The sequence below is a fragment of the Oryctolagus cuniculus genome, chromosome 3 (assembly GCF_051225735.1).
Source record: "Oryctolagus cuniculus isolate XC-2025 breed Fujian yellow rabbit chromosome 3, ASM5122573v1, whole genome shotgun sequence".
In the NCBI taxonomy this organism is placed as follows: Eukaryota; Metazoa; Chordata; class Mammalia; order Lagomorpha; family Leporidae; genus Oryctolagus; species Oryctolagus cuniculus.
In genome coordinates this window covers 78179244-78194211 of record NC_142869.1, presented here as the reverse complement: position 1 = coordinate 78194211, position 14968 = coordinate 78179244, and the positions used below count along the sequence as shown (strand labels likewise).

Below are 14968 nucleotides of genomic sequence, written 5' to 3'. Positions count from 1 at the left end.
TTTCCTTGCTTTTGTGCAGTGAAAGCCCCATTACAAGCTATGAACAAATAGTGCTAAGTGTTTTGTACAGTTTCTTTTTGTGTATGTGAAGCCCAAAAAGCCAAGAAAATGGGCAAAAAACTGATCCAGGCCACCAGGTCCAGTTCAAATCCACAGAGACATTTCTGGTGCTTTATTTGAACTATTACTAAATGAAATGCTTTCTTCCTTAGAGCTTGGCTGAGCACTAATTTTCCAAAACACAAATACAACTTCTGGTGAAATGTTAGAAATAGCTTAACTATGGCACTACAACATTGCACATTCCCAAATTAACAATGCTGCTTGCCCTGAACATGGTACCAGTCCTCCAATCACATTTGGAGATTCTCCAAAGATCCAGGAAACATTTGAATCCAGAGGGTGGAGAACAAAATGAACTAGTTAAATGTTACTTTCTCCATGACCATAGTGACTGGAAATGACGAATTGAAGCAGTTTCTGGTAATTCATTACCAGATGCCTAAGTAATGACTAACTGATACACTAAAAAAAGAAATTACCAGACAAGAATTAAGTAGTTTTTAACATTAATATAATCATGCTCTCTCTCTTCTCTCTCTTTATTTTTTTTTGAAACAATTATTTCTACCCTCTGTGTTTGCACAACATGCTGCTAATACTGATGAGAAATTACAATGGGAATACAAATACGTAAAGAATTAGGCAAGTTCTTTTCTAAATTAGCACCATTTCCCCCAAATCTGGGAAAAGATGTCTCCAAATTTCCTGTAGCAGTTATTCATATTTGTTCATAATAGTTCTATTTGTCATATCACAGAAGATGGTAATTCAGCGATATTCAGTGAGTTTTTAGGCAATGACAATTTCTCTGTATTGTTTCTACATGATGATCAAGATTTTCTGGCTTTTTTCTTCTTTTTTTATACTCTCAGTTTTTATTGAAATTCAAGGATATAAAAACTTAAAAATAAATATACAAATATACTTAGAAACTTATCATTTTCACAGATCAGTGAGGTCCGCCATTTTTCTTGAAACCTGGGCACCAACTGTTGGTCAAAAGTATTTTTATGGAATTCTTTGTACTTTAAATAAACTACTACTCCAAGATCTACCATATGTATCTCATTTATCTTGAAGGCACAGAGTTTCATAGACCTTTTGGTGAGCTTTGCACTGAAATATTTGTCTCCTATGTGCAATCTCCAGCAGTCTTTCAACTCAGTGCAGACTTGTTAATCACGTTCATCAAATTAGGGTAAAATAAGTATCTTAAAGGGTTTGCCAATATTTCATTTTGTGCAAAAAGCAAATCATTTTGAAAAATCGAGCATAAATTTTTCTGCTCTTTTTACCAATATTACATCTCTATGTGGGTTTCATATAATGAACATCACAGAGGGGAAAAATTGTTGTTTCCTTTGGCATTTCTCATTTTAGGTGGTAGAAAAATATGCATCTGCTTTTCCTGTGGAGAGGGAGATAATATGATAACCTTCTGATTATATACATAAGTGGAAACTGATCAGCTTCTCTTGTGGTTCCTTTTTTTTAAGGGCATGTTCCAGTTGGATTGTGCTAATGCACATATTCATGAATCTCTCCAAACAGGATTCACTGCTCTCCAGGGAACCCTTGAAGTATGCATCATTGTTTCAATGAAGTATCTTCATTATAAAACATAGGGACTATAAAAGGTGAATACCATTCACTAGTGCTTAATATAATCTCTCGCTTTCCTTCCACCATGATTTTTCTCTGTCTTTCCTTCCCTGCCTCTCATGTCCCCTTCCTCCTTTCCTTTCTTCTTTCTTTCTTTTTCTTTCTTATAACAAATAATAAAAATGACAAAGAATCATTAGAGATATCAGACACAATAGGGAAAGTGCTTTTGTTTTCAAAGTCCAGCTTAATTTCCTCTGAAAGGTTTTATGGATGGAATAGAAAACTTAACTCTAAAGCTCAAAAATGCTTATATTTGTATAAACATTTTATTTGATGCAAAATAGCTTAGGGAAATTTCTGATCTGTGCATATGCATAAGTTTCTTGCCAAAGGTGAGAGATACAGTAAGTAGGAAAACCCTTTAATGTAGGCAATGAAGGCACTGTGGTAGGAACAATGTGATGAAAAGAGGCCCCAAATTTCTTCAGCTCGTTGACACTATTACAAATGGAATTCTTGAACTGGTCAGTCTTTAATTCACACTTACACTAATGCACACTACATATTCTATATGTCCCCCTTGTTTTTAGAGTTCTTCCAGAGAACCTGAGATTCAGGGAGTTCTACTAATGTGCATGTTACAAAGAGGCCTTTATTAAAGAGAGCATGAATGGACTTCTGAGTGAGACTACAAAAGCTCCATACTGCAGTCGGGTATAATGGGGTGCTTTATAGGGAAGGAGCACTGTCTTTTGGCTATGAAGAACAGTTTAATACATCTATTGCAAGAAAACAAAGGAGTTGTGTAGCTCAAAAATTAGGGTATTCACATCCAGATCTATTACTGGTGGAGTGTAGAGAACTCAGAATTCAGTGTAAAATGATATTGTCATCCAACATAGCACACTGTGGAATGTGGCATTCCTTGGATGTAAGCTGTATAATCATCCAAATAGGTTGCTCAAGTCACAAATAACTGGCACTCTGTGATTCTCTAGTGATTAACAACCAAAAATAGTAATTCTTAGTGACACTAAAAATAAGATGAGACATCTATGATTAAGCAGGAAATGACAAATGCAATTCAAGACACTATATATTCAAGTTTTATCAAGTTTCTCAGAGAAAATTAATTGAGGCTAATATTTTTAAGAGTTATAAGGGGCATAGCACATACCACATTTAGCCAATGATTTATTGTTGCAATTTAAATCACTGATTCAAATGGACAGGCAAATCTCACAACTCTGTAGTCTAACAGGCTCTGAGCTGAAAGGAGGGGGTGGAAACAAAAACTCAACGACTCAGCAGCAAGCTACAGAAGCTCCTAGTGTCAGCTGAATAGGCTGACAGGTAAACTATAGTAATACTCTCCCTCCTCACCATGAGAATTAGCAAGATCACAGCCAGTTCCATGCTTCTAAGTAACTGAATTACTTTCAACCCTCTTTTACTGTGATTGCTGCCAACGGTTGATACCGTTGATCATACTCTCATTCTTTTGGCTTTCCCCCTGTCCGCCTTTATCACTTTGCCCTAATCCTTTATAGCCAGTGTTATACTTGACTTCTTGAGTTCCATATCTTCAGCCTGCTCTTCAAATGGAGGAACTCCTCTCAATTCAGCTCTCAGTCTCTTGCTGTTCCCATTCTAAGCTGCTTGCTTTAATTATCTCAACCAATTTTATGATATTAATTATTTATCTACTGATGATCCTGGCTCAATAGCCCAAATCATGATCTTTCCTCTGAGCCCAGGCTTATATAATCCACTCTTTCCTAAAAAGCACTTGGATCATTCATAAGCACTCTGAATTCAACATGTTCAAAGCTGAATTCATATCATCTTCCCCCATCTCACGCATTCTATATATTTTCTTTCTCCCGTGTTTCCTTAGAATGGTGTCATCACCCAAAGTGTTGCTTATGTCAGAAAATTATGGATCATTCTTCTCTTTCATCCTGTATTACCCACTAGTCAGTAGTTTTTATCCTAAACTACAGATTTTTCTCCAGCTCCATTACAACTCTCATAGTTCAAACTACTGTGATCACTAGTTTTTGCCACAAAATTCAGGTCTTGTCTCTGCTTTTAATTATACTTTCTTCAAATATTTCCTCCCCATTGTTCTAAAATACAAATTAGCCATGACAGAAGCAAAACTGTGTTTGTGTTGAGTAGAGTACAAGGCGAAGAAGATACATAACATTTTGCATATCATGGTATCGCAAATATTCACCCAATCTTTTAGCAAATCTGGTTGAGTCTATCTTCGATGTATGTTTTAAATGATAGTATGTGAATGAATTGTCCCTGCTTGGCCTCATATGTTAAACCTTATTTTCCAAGAGTCTATTCTTTTTTTTTAATTTGGTAAATTTATTTTGAACTTTTTCATATATATTATTTTTACAAAGCTGAAATTCCATTCTATGGGCACAATGTCATGTGCTTATAGTCTATACTAAAAGGAATATAATAATACTTAAGGTAAATTGTACTGTCCCTGAATGTTGGATTTTCTAGAACTCTAAAGGGAAGTGCAAGGAAATGTTAGACTATGTTCTTGGTGCAAATATAAATAACAGACTGATCAGTTTGATATGTTATTCCATTTGCAATAATGTGAATGAAATGGAGAATTGTGTGCCTGTTTTCATTTTGTGTGTCAACTCAAAACCCTCTAGTGCCTTTCATTTCAATCAAAGAAATGTCAAACTTTTAATGGCCCATGAGGACCTATATGAACTGTGCCCTAGGGTGACCTATTTTATTTTATCCCCTAAAACTCCTCCTGTAGCACACCGAGGTCTCAACATTTGGCATCATAGACCAAAGGAATTGGGAAGACCAAAGTCAATGAGCTCTTGGTACGATATCCAAGTCCTGCAGCTGTCTGGCTTGGAGACCTTAGGCAAATCGGTTTCTTCATCTACAAAACTAGAATAAAATGCTGACTTTAAAGGGCAATTGTAAGGTTTTAGATATGTAATAAGATATACAGCTGCCATGAAAAATGTGCTACATATTTTTACTTTTTCCTCATTTAATCATCTTCAAAACCAACTCACAAAACATTTCCTATCTTGAAGCAATATATAATTAGTTTTTCCTGAAAAAATGATTTTTACTAACTTATAAAGCTAAGAGTTCATACTTATATTCTATAATAGAGACTGGATTTTAAAATACATCTTTGTTGTTTATTTTATCATCAAAAAGTTCAATGAATTGCCATTATTTATCATTATGATTTAAAATCATGAATATTCTCATTATCCCACCTCTAATCTTTATATATTAATATAACTTAATGGTTCTGAGTCTCAATTTCTTAGCCATAATATAGGATAAAAAACTACCATGCAGCTTATAGCAGAAGGTTAAGCAAGATATACAGGTAAGACAGCTCAGTGGTGATGACTGGGTCCAGCAAGGCATGCCACCACTTGCTCAACCAGCATTCTGTATCAGTGTCAGCTGGAATCCCAAATACTGTGCATCCAATCCAGCTCTCTGCTAATGCACATAGGAAGGCAGAAGATGATGCCCCAATACTTGGACCCCTGTCTCCCATGTGGAAGACCAGGATGGAGTTCCTGGTTCCCGGCTTCAGCCTGGCCCAGGCCTAACTGTTGCAGCCCTTTGAGAAGTGATCCAGCAAGTAAACCATCTCTCTCTCTCTTTATCTCTTCTTTCTCTCTCTCCTGTTACTTTGCCTTTAAAATTAATATTTTTAAAAAAAATGGTAATGAACATAGCAGAAGTAATGGAAGTTATTTTAGAAGTAGTAATTTTTGTCTCCCTACAAAAGCCTGAGTCTTGAAAAAAAATTTTGAATGATCTTGGAAACTCTTCTTTATTATTACTCTCTTCATATTCTTAAGGGAAAAATAAATTTCTTTGTTCCCAGACTATTTTTCCTTGCAGGAAAAAAGTAAGAATATCCTGCCAAAGATTTCACAAAATATAAGGATACACTTAAGAGCATTCATCGATGGAACTTAAAGTTTTATAACACTGTTTATCTGGTTAATACTGAAGACAAATGATTGATAAACCAAACTATAAAAACCTGTCCCAGGGGCTTTTGGTTAGACAGTGATTAAGAAGGCACTTGGGATGCCTGCATCTCATCGCAGAGTGCCTGCGTTTGAATCTCTGCTCCCCATTCCAGCTTCCCAGTAGTGTTTACCTTTGGAGGCAGCACTGATGTTTTAAGTGGCTGGGTCTCCGCCTCCTATGTAGGAAACTCAGATTGAGTTTCAGGCTTAGACTTCAGTCTAGCCCAGCCCCAGGTATTGCAGGCATTGGGGAGTGAACCAGCATATGGGAGATTCTCTCTCTCTCTCTCTCTCTCTGCTCCTCTCCCTCTCTTTCTATGTTATTCCATCTGTCTCTATGTCTCTGCCTCTGCAATAAACAAAAGAAAAATAAACTGTGCTGTAAGCCGTGGTGGTTTTTCTCAGTGATATTAGAATATAAAAAAGAAATATTAAACCAAGCTTCCAATAAAACAACAGCGGAAAAAGTCCACTCAGGGAAGTTACACTTTCTCTGCTCAAATGCCTGTGTGTGTGTACGCTCACACTTCTTCATATCTTGATTTTAGTTCGTGAGGATAATTGTTCTGTGAAAAATATTTTCCTAGCAAATATAACCATCAGCGATTGAAAACAATCCTGGGGGATGGGACAGGGAAGTCAGGAAAATGACTGGAACAGGACATTAGCACACTTTTTACCCAATCTTTAGACTGGGGCAAGGTCAGCCGACAATGCATTTTCCACCTCCTGAAGAGGATACACATCATCATTAAAGTGGCAAAGAGCTGGGCTATATATCAAGCACATACTCTGTATTTTGCTTGAATTTCACTACATGCATTGTATTATTTTACTACCAGATCACACAGTTCTTCCATATGAATCAAGCATCAAATGCATTTTTGATAGAGTCAGGAAATCAGTATGAATGAGATAGCATTTTTATAAAAGTCAAAGGAGAATACTCAAGGCCCTTCAGCCAGATTCCTCTGAGGCTAAGATTCATTGTCATATCAAGGAGGCTGCCATGGAGAGACTTGGTTTTTAAAGATGCAAGTTCCATACACAGCTTTAACTCTCACTGGTGGTATACAACAAAAATAATAATGACAATAAATAGCAATAAAGAAACCAAACAAAAAACCCACAAACAAGCAAGTAAAAACCTCATTCTTTGCATATCTTTTATGTGCCCTGGTGTTCCATGGGAGCAACTAATGCCACATATCCCCTGAACTCCATGTCATAAAGCCATAGGGGATGCACTTGAATAAATATATTGCTCCACTTGTTTATTTTATACATGTTTATTCTTGCCCTTTTACATCTCAGGCACCATTCTAGACAATGAGAACAGACACAGAACAAAACAGGTCCCCCAAACACTACAGAAAACTGACTGCATAGAACTTATATCCTAGTAAGTATTAGCATACATGCAGCAAAAGATATAATCGAGATAAGTAGTATATTACACAAGTTCTGTGGCTAATATAACCTACAGAAAGAGAATGCAGGCTCGACTTTTAAATATGTAGCCTTAAGAGGCCTGAGATGATATTCCAAGAAAGACCTAAAGAAGGTAAGAGAAAACTCAAGCAGATCTTTGTAGAATTCCAGGAAAGAATAGCAACTACAAAGACCCTGTGGCTGAAGTATAAGGGATGCAAGTGAGAAGCAGCAAGAAGGTCCCTTACCTAAAGCAACCGTGCAAGAGGAAGAGCAGCAGGAGATGGGACCAGAGAAATGAAGGAGGGGCAGGATTGTTCAGGACCTCAATAACATGGTCTCCCTTGATATCACAGGGACACAGTATGTTGAGGGCATAAGGCAGGGAGAGAATGACAGAATCATAGAGAACAGTAACACGCTGTTGTAACAGTCCATGAATGAGTCGATGGTATTGCTAAGGCAATGCTAAGAAGTTAGCTGATCCTGGATAGATTTTGAAGGCAGAGCTGACTGCTGTTACTGATAGGTTGGAGAAGTATTTCTAATATCATGCTATAAAACGTGGAAGAGGAGTTTTGGTCTCTCTTTTTTTTTTTTTTTTTACTTACCATTCACCACTTTTAATTATGCATAAAACATAGATTAATTTTGTCTCAAAGGTTAGGAAAGCCTTTACAGGAAAATGGCATTTGACTTTGAACTTGCATTTTAAGAATGACTAGAACTTTTCTAGAATAATAACTTTAATGAAATCAGTGTCAATGGGAGGTGGAAAAATTGCATTCATAAAACACAAGAGGGTATTGCTTCATGACCTGATAGGGAGAGTGTGAGTGGTACACATAAATATATGCACCTGCGCCAAGAACTTCTGATCACACAAAAAGGAGACGAAATTCAAATGAGTCGAATTTAAAAAGAGAAGAACAAGAAGAAGAAGGAAAAGAAGGGATGTAAACATGGCTTTTCTTTTCAAAAGAAAGAAGATGCTTTTGTAACTTGCTCTCCTGTTTTCCATTTCTCAATTCTTGTCTCCTCTGTTTGTTTCCCTTATTTTGCTCACAGGAGGTCTTCATGAGGCAAGTGAAATGACTGCCAATAACTTCACCAAAAAGACAAATTTGTTTTTTCTGTACTCTAATATTTTCCATCCAGTGGAATAAATCCTGTTATAAGGAAATAGAGTAGTATGGTTGGTTTACTCTGTACCCTGTACCCATGTCTGCCTCACAAAGATGCAATGGGATGGTGAAATGATGTCATGAAGTAAAATGGAATTGCTGGGCAGATAAAGCAACAGGCAAACACTGTAGCTTGCAAAATAGGTTAGTCACATAAAGGATCTGATAACACAAGTGATAAGTGTGTATTTTTTACCAAAAAGCAACAAACAGATTTTTAGTTCAGAAATTAACATGATCAAGTTAACCATTCTAACAGTTAGAAGTAATCAGGAAAACAGATTAGAATGGTAAGAAATTAGATTCAGTATTGTAGTTTACATCACTGGTCCTAATCCTTTATTCATCGCTGTATCTATGTGTTTTGTCACATGAAAAAAGAGGAAGAACATTTTTATTCCTTGATTTTGATCACAAGTCAGTATGACTTGCTTTTGCAATAATATAAAGTAAAAGAATGTTGTACAAGTGCACCAAGATTCAGAGGCTTTTAGAGTTACTGCTTCTGCTAATGTGGTTTTACCACTGCATACTTGGGCTAAACACTTGTCCTAGCAGGATAAAGACAGACATGTGGAGCAGAGCCATATTTTCCAACTTAACATAGCCTACATCAACCAATTCAGCCTGCATCAGTCAACCACCAGATGAACACATAACCAGCCCAGATAAGTGAATCAATCACAAGCAAAGTTCAGCATAGACAGTTGACCCACTAATTCATGAGAATAAATTATTTCTGTTTTAAGCAACTGAATGTTGAGTGATTTGTTTTAACAAAAGTGTGAATTTGGCCATAGTTAACTAGAAACATTCAGAACTCTGACATTGGAGTGTAACAATAATCACCAGAAAAATGCAAGGAACTAAATCAAGACCACTTTGGAGGGGTTGAAGAAGGGCATCTAAAACCTGAGAGGTATTTAGGATGTTTCCAAGGATGATGACAAAGTTTCCAACTGAGTGAGGAAGTACAGAATTGGAGATGGCAATGCTCAGTTAATTTTTAGAACTGGGTCTTAGTCTAAGTGAGAATATAGAAAGCAAACTAGTTTCATGAATTTAACAACTAAGAAAAATATGTAGAACATGAGAGAATCAAGATCCTGGACTGCAATAATAAATCATAAAGAGAAGCATCAGAGTTAACTCACTGAAGCCTATGAGGATAATAGAGAAATTAACTAACTTGAGTTTTTAAAAACATAGTTTGTCAGTTGAAAGGTCATTGGCAACCTTAATGTTATCAACTTGAACGTAGTGGGAAAAGGAACCAAACTGGGGTGAGTTAAGAATCAATGGCAAAAAGTGGCTCCCAGGTAACAGGAAAGGATAATTTGTTTGACATGATGACAAGTCCAAAGGGAGCATGGTGTATCCTAATGAGAAGGCTAGAGACATAAAGTATAGCAGAGAGGATCACCTGAGGAAAAAATTGGTCTTTCAAATATTTGTGATGCTTATATTAGATAATCTTGGTTAATAATAATGTAATCATTATTTATTTACTGAGTACAAACTGGGAAATAATAATACTCAGGGTACCAAGAATTAAAAGTGTATTATCATTTTTAAAATGCTAAAATAGACTATGATATATGAAAACTTATTATGAATAGGAAAACTGAGGCTTAAAGATATTATATAACATTTCCAAAGTCATGAAGAGCAGAATTTTGACACAAGCATATTAATTCTTTTGTATTATTCTAAAGTACTCAGTAACTTACAGAACACTAGAAACAAATGTGTGTATGCATTGTGCATACACACACATGTACATTCACATACACGAATAGTATGAATTGAGTAGGCAGATTAATTTCCCAGTGCCAAAACAACACCTTGAAATAATTTCCCACATATTAATAGAGAAATTTAATGGTTAAGAACTCTGAGTCACCTGAAGGTTGGAGATATTAAATAGCATTTCTCTGCAGATGACTAGATGGAAATTATTCTTGGTTCTTTTTTTTAAAAAGTTTTATTTAATGAGTATAAGTTTCCAAAGTACAGCTTATGGATTACAATGGCTTCCCCCCCATAACGTCCCTCCAACCCGCAACCCTCCCCTTTCCCACTCCCTCTCCCCTTCCATTCACATCAAGATTCATTTTCGTTTCTTTTTATATACAGAAGATCAGTTTAGCATACATTAAGTAAAGATTTCAACAGTTTGCTCCCACACAGAAACATAAAGTGAAAAATACTGTTTGAGTACTAGTTATACCATTAAATCTCAATGTACAGCACACTTAGGACAGAGATCCTACATGAGGAGTAAGTGCACAGTGACTCCTGTTGTTGACTTAACAAATTGACACTCTTGTTTATGGCATCAGTAATCACCCTAGGCTCTTGCCATGAGCTGCCAAGGCTATGGAAGCCCCCTGAGTTCACTGACTCTGATCATATTTAGACAAGGCCATGGTCAAAGTGGAAGTTCTCTCCTCCCTTCAGAGAAAGGTACCTCTTTCTTTGATGACCCGTTCTTTCCACTGGGATCTCACTCGCAGAGATCTTTCATTTAGTTTTTTTTTTTTTTTTCTCCAGAGTGTGTTGACTTTCCATGCCTGAAATACTCTCATGGGCTTTTCAGCCGGATCCGTATGCCTTAAGGGCTGATTATGAGGCCAGAGTGCTGTTTAGGACATCTGCCATTCTATGGGTCTGCTGTGTATCTCACTTCCCATGTTGGATCATTCTCTCCCTTTTTTATTCTATCAGCTAGTATTTGCAGACACTATTCTTGTTTATGTGATCCCTTTGGTTCTTAGTCCTATTATTATGATCAATTGTGAACAACTATGGTTTCAGAAAATTCAACTCTGAAATTCCCATTGTAAGTAGTATAGTCACTTACCTTTAATAGTTGAACATTTAAAAAGGAAGTTACTTTGGATTTTTGTATTGTGGTTTTTTTTTTTTTTTTTGAGAACTAAGACATGTTCATGTACAAATTTACCTACCACCCAGGAAATAATTATTTTAAAATATTTGCATAGAGGCAGATATTGCAGCACAGTGCTTAAACTGCCGCTGGGAGTGTCTGCACTACCTACCAGAGTGCCTGGGTTCAAATCCAACATCTGCATCGGATCAGCTTCCTGCTAATGCATAACCTGGGAGGCAGAAAGTTATGGCTCAGTCAGTTAGGTCCCTGCCCTGCGTGTGGAAGAACTGGATTGAGGTTCAGGTTCTTGGTTTCAGCCTGACCTGCCCCAGCTGTTTCAGGCACACAAGGAATGAACCAGTAGATGGAAGATCCATTTCTCTCTCTATTTCTCTTTCTCACTTTCATCTCTCTTACTCTATGAGACTTTAAGTAAATAAAAATAAACAAACTCAGGGGAAAGGAATTTCCTTTTAAAATTGTATATAAGTTGATACACTTAGCATGAATTAATGGGGATTCCAATACAATCCCATCAAGGTGGCATGTACCAATGCCATCTCACTAGTCCAAGTGATCAATTTCAGTTCACAATTGATCATAATGATAGGTCTAAGAGTCAAAGGGATCACACAAACACAAACAACACTAGTGTCTGCTAATACTAAATGATAGAATAAAAAAGGGAGAGAATGATCCAACATGGGAATCTGGATACACAGCAGACTCATAGAATGGCAGAAGTCCTAAATAGCACTCTGGCCTCAGAATCAGCCCTTAAGGCATTCGGATATGGCTGAAGAGCCCATGAGAGTATTTTAGGCATGGAAAGTCAACACACTCTGGGAAAAAAAAAAAAAAAAAAAACTAAATGAAAGATCTCTGCGAGTGAGATCCCAGTGGAAAGAACAGGTCATCAAAGAAGGAGGTACCTTTCTCTGAAGCGAGGAGAGAACTTCCACTTTGACTATGACCCTGTAGGAATAAGATCGAAGTCGGCGAACTCAAAAGGCTTCCATAGCCTTGGCAACTCATGACTAGAGCCTAGGGAGATTATTGACGCCATAAATGAGTGTCAATTTGTTAAGTCAACAACAGGAGTCACTGTGTACTTACTTCCCATGTGGGATCTGTCCTTAATGTGCTGTCCAATGTGAAGTATTGCTCTAACTAGTACACAAACAGTATTTTACACTTTGTGTTTCTGTGTGGGTGCAAACTGATGAAATCTTTACTTAATTTATACTAAATCGATCTTCTGTGTGTAAAGATAATTGAAAATGAAGCTTGATTTGAATGGAATGGGAGAGGGATCTGGAGATGTGAGGGGTGCGAGTGGGAGGGAAGTTATGGTGGGGGGAAGCCATTGTAATCCATAAACCATACTTTGGAAATTTATATTTACTAAATAAAAGTTTAAAAAATGAATTAATGAATATCAACTGCTTTCCTTTCTTGCAAAATATACAGTGTTGGATATCATAAGATTCAGTCTTCACCTTTATTATTTAACATTGTACAACCAAGTAAGTGCTACAAATGTTACAGACAGATTTGATGTCTATTCATTCCATGATATACTTTGAAACTCATTTTTAAGACATTCATTTTAGTATGATTTTCAATTTGAAACAACATTGAAAAGAAAGTTCAGGGATTTCTCAAATATCCTTTGCCCCTACTCATGTATAGTCTCCCACACTGTCAAAATCCTGCACCACAATGATACATTTATTTCCCACACAGACATATCATTCCTATCCAATTTCTGTAGTTTATATTAGGATTCATTCTTGTGAGTGTACCTTCTTTGGGTTTTGATGGATATATAACATGTATCCTAAAATATAGTCCATAAAAAATATGACAAAGGTCATCTGTGCTTTGCTTTTTCATCCTCTTCTGTCAGCAAACCCTGGAAAATGTATATCTTTGTATTGTATTTTTAGTTTTTCCATGTCTACAACATGGTCAGAATCATAGAGTGTGTGGCTTTATCATATTGACTTTCACTGAACAAGGTGCATTTAAGTTGCCTCCATGTGTTCTCATGGCTTGTCTTACTGCATTGGCTAGGGCTTTCCACTACAATGTTGAAAAGCAGTGCTAAGAGAAGACATTTTTGTCTTAATCCAGATCACAAGTATACTTTTCAAGTTTGTCACCATAAATTATGGTCTTAGCTGTGGGGTTTATTAGATGTTCATTATTAAGTTGTACAAGTTATCTTCTTTTTCTGGTTTTCTGAGAGTTTTTACCATGACTGGATGTTGGATTCGATCAAATGATTTTTCTGTATTTACTGATTTGTCTTCTTTAGTCAATTGATGTGATGAATTGCAATGGTTGATTTTTGAATGCTCAACTAGTCATGTATAACTGAGATAAATATCACCTGGTCATGATGCGTAATTCTTTTTTTTACATCGTTGGACTCAATGTTTTGATATTTTATTGAGGATTCTTACATTTATGCTCATGAGAAATACTGCTCTTTACTTTTCCATTTTTGTAACAGATTTTTAAGCTTTTGGTATTAGTGTGATGCTAATCTCAATAATTAACTAGGAAGCATTTTTTTGTTTCTATCTTCTAAAAATATTGCAGAAAACTTATATAATCTCTTCCTTAAATATTTTTCAGAATTCACTAGGGAACCCATCTAGGTGTGGTGCTATCTATAAAGTTATTAATGGTTGATTCAATTTTTGTAATAGATACAGGCTTAAGTAAATTGTCAAACTTTTTTTTGTATGAAATTAAGCAGATTATGTTTTTTAAAGAATTGCCCTATTTAAAGTAGTTTATCACATTTTCAGCCATAGATGTGTTCATAATAGTCCTTTGAGCTCATTTTAATTATCATGAGATCTGTATTGCCATCTTTTCTTTTATTTCTGATACTATTAATTCAGGTTTTTTTTCTCTTTTTAGGCTGACTAAACGTTTACCAATTAATGGATCTCTTCCAGGAGCCATCTTTTAGTTGGGCTAATTTTTTCTGCTGGTTTTTGTTTTCAATTCACTGATTTATACTCATTTTTTTCTGCTTAGCTTAGATTTAATTTGTTCTCAGTTTTCTAGTTTTCTCAGGTGGAAGCCTAAATTATTGGCATTATATCTTTCTTCTTTATTTAAATATATGCCTTTCATGCTATAAATTTCCCTCTTAGCTCTACTTTCTATGAATCCCAAAAATTTTGGTAAGTTGTGCTTTTATTTTCATTTACTTCCAAATAACATTTAATTTCTTTTAAGACTTTTTCTTTTACCCATATATTATTTGGAGTTTTGTTACATAATCTCTAAGTCAGGTCTATTGGTAATAAATGCTGTCCTTTTTGTTTGCCTGATAAGTATTTCTCCTTCCCTTCTGAAGGATAACTTTGCAGACTATAGAATTGTGATATTTTTTGTTGTTGTTTTTTATAGTCACCAGTAAGTATTTCATTCTACTCCTCTAGCATGTGTGGTTTCTGATGAGAAATTACAATAAAATTGTAACTTTTGCCTCTCTGTAGTAAGGTATTCTTTCTTCCTGATTTATTTAAAGATTTTCTTTGTATATGTGATTTTTGGGGGTTTGATATGATTTGCCTAGTGGGTGTGTGCATGTACACATGTATGTTTGCTTTCATGTTTTATTTATCCTGTTCGATGTTCTGTGGATTTCATGGATCTTTAGTTTGAAGTCTGCTACTAATTTGAGAAAAATCCTCATTCATTAT

General features: G+C 35.9%; 2 long non-coding RNA genes across 3 annotated transcripts in view; both read left to right on the top strand.

Annotated features, from left to right (window-relative positions):
- LOC149127396 (uncharacterized) overlaps positions 1 to 14968 on the top strand; it is a 548503-nt gene that overhangs the window by 167614 nt on the left and 365921 nt on the right. The gene's annotated exons all lie outside the window — the stretch shown is intronic.
- Positions 1 to 14968, top strand: part of LOC103348766 (uncharacterized) — a 56459-nt gene that overhangs the window by 1309 nt on the left and 40182 nt on the right. Inside the window, exons 2-3 of one of the 2 annotated variants that reach the window (XR_517063.5) lie at positions 1560 to 1700; positions 8232 to 8346. This is a non-coding gene — a long non-coding RNA (uncharacterized LOC103348766). Of the gene's footprint in view, positions 1 to 1559; positions 1701 to 8231; positions 8347 to 14968 lie in introns of those variants that run through there. The other variant, XR_011387586.2, reaches the window with a different exon arrangement.